At 42.7% G+C, this 2,500-nt stretch overlaps 1 pseudogene across 1 annotated transcript in view; it reads right to left on the bottom strand.

The window, feature by feature from the left end:
- LOC308326098 (calmodulin-binding transcription activator 1-like) overlaps window positions 1–2,500 on the bottom strand; it is a 120,215-nt pseudogene that overhangs the window by 51,695 nt on the left and 66,020 nt on the right. Inside the window, exon 4 of the transcript in view lies at window positions 2,276–2,345. The product of the transcript in view is annotated as a calmodulin-binding transcription activator 1-like (transcript). The remainder of the gene's footprint in view (window positions 1–2,275; window positions 2,346–2,500) is intronic.

Raw genomic sequence — 2,500 nt, 5'->3', positions numbered from 1 at the left:
TGCGTGTGCGCTCATGTGCGTGTGTAAATGGGATTATGTCTAACTGCTGCTCAATAACACCGCTGCCTCGCTCGCTGCCGATTGGCTGGAGCCGCGCGGCAGCAACAGCCAATCGATGAGCGGCAACGATCCATTGACAAGATTACATGTAATGAAGTATTTCACATTGTCTGTACTTTTACATATTGGAGGTACTGTATATTGTTGTACTTTTACTACAATCACAGGAAAACTATAGTTTACTAGTAATAATATGTCAAAATTGTAATGACTTTTTTTTTGTGACACATCTATAGGGGCCACAATCTGCATTCAAAGATTTTCCTAGAAGCTTTGTCATTGGTCGATTTGCCTGTCGATCTGCTTCCTGATTGGTTAGTCATTGCGACCGGGGTTTTTTTTTTTTCACGACCAATGACAAAGCTTCTATAGTGAAGAGAGGAGAGTCCGCACATGACAGGTTTCCTCCAATAAGGTGTTTGCTTTTTATTCAAAACACCATGAATAAGACCCAACGTTTCGGCCGTGAACGAACGGCCTTCATCAGGTGATAACGGCCAGTATGTCACATCACGTGACTGAGAAGACAGACTATGCTAACCTGACGCTGCCAGATGGGGGCGGTATTGGGCATGTTCCCCAACACAGCTTCCATCTGGGATCTCTCAGGGAGTTCAGCTAACACCGATCCGTTCCGTACCGAACCAATCAGCGTGAGCTAAGGGCGGGATATGTGCGAAACCGGATGTGAAGCTATATAGACACGTCGATATGATTGGTTGTGTTTGCACGCCCACAACGGTGATAGACAGACGGTCCCATCCAATCATCTACCAAGTATCTTGAAAAAAAGGAACAGCCCCGTCATCGAATTTGCTTCCGCGATCCAGATCCCAATAAGCTGTGAAACAAATTTGTGTAGCAAGCTTCTTGATCTGGCAGCGTCAGGTTAAGACTATGCACCCACTGCACACTAAATGAAGTGAAGACCGAGCTACACTTCCTAACCATCTGTCCATTGTACCAAGACATCAGAGACACATACTTCCCACAGATCACAACCACAACTCCCATATCTGCTGGGAGAAGTACAACAATGTGCAAACACAGCAGCAAGATTTGTGAGTTGCTGTGATAGGAGAAGGATATCAAATGGAACACAACCACCCTAAAGACTAATCATTGTGTATATTCCTGCACTATACCTGCATCCAGTGATCTTGGTACACATAGAATTTGATCTATTGAAGATTCTGACCTTCAAATGTACATAATTTTTGTTTTGATTGTATTGCTGTATTGTTGTATTGTTCTTTCTGCTTTGGCAATGTAAATGTATGTTTTCTCATGCCAATAAAGCCCTTTGAATTGAATTGAATTGAACTGAATTGAAGTGACTGATGCCGACTGGGCAGGTGATTCACAAACACCATAAGTGACAGGACAATAAATAAAAGCTTCTATAGGAACATCATTGAAATGCAGATCAGGCCCCTAAAGTCACAGAGACTACTTCTTTCTTTCTTTAAGCCCTCTGGCCCACTAATTTGAGCATAACAGCGGAGCACAGCTATAAAAAGTGGCATATCGTCAGCAGCAGACCCACAGATAATAATAATAATGCAGCTGGTAATTAATTGACTTGTTTTTATATCATCCTCTCCTTGTTGATACATTATGCCAATATGCCATTTAGGTTGAAATCATGATAAGCAGCAGTATAGCCTCAGTCATGAACTACATGTCTCCCGTTCCGTAATGTAAGGACTGTAATGTAGGACACATGCTCAAAAGGACAATTCATAAAAATGATAATGAGGCAACAGAAGAATTCAGAGTTATGAAGTATAAGGATTTTACGCGAGTAAGAAGACAAGACTTACATGACCTGTTCATGTATGGAAAACCCCCAGTCTGACTCCCAGAGTCACAAAAAGGGTGACAGCCTTTATAGCTTTGACTCCCACAACAACCAAACCCCCAAACATAGCCTCAGTACTTTTGAGCCAATATAACAAATGGGGACAGTATAACATTATAAAACAAAACAGCACTACAGGGGTGTGACAGATAGAGATAATATCAGACTGTATAACTTTAGAGAAGATACTCTTTCATAAAGGAGTATTATTAAATGTTTATATCTTAATTTCCATGACAGTGTGCAACACACTGCCGCCATGTATGTGTGTGTGCGGTGTGTGTGTGCGTGCGTGCGTGTGTGTGTGTGTGTGTATGTGTGTGTGCGTGTGTGCGCGTGTAGGCGCGTGCTCACCTGGTTTTTCGGCGATGTCGTCAGCCACTCATCGTGTTTTCTCAAAAGTGATGAGATACGCAGCAATCTCCTAGAGACAGACAGGAAAGATGGTATTAAGGTCACACGTGTGTGTGTGTGTGTGTGTGTGGTGTGTGTGCGTGTGTGTGTGTGTGTGGTGTGTGTGTGTGTGTGAGATTAAAACATTGCATGCGTTTTCGAGATGACCTGCTGATACACATAGAG

This window comes from Protomyctophum bolini (genome assembly GCF_963924005.1).
Source record: "Protomyctophum bolini genome assembly, chromosome: 2".
NCBI lineage: Eukaryota > Metazoa > Chordata > Actinopteri > Myctophiformes > Myctophidae > Protomyctophum > Protomyctophum bolini.
This window is presented reverse-complemented; position numbering and strand designations above follow the sequence as displayed.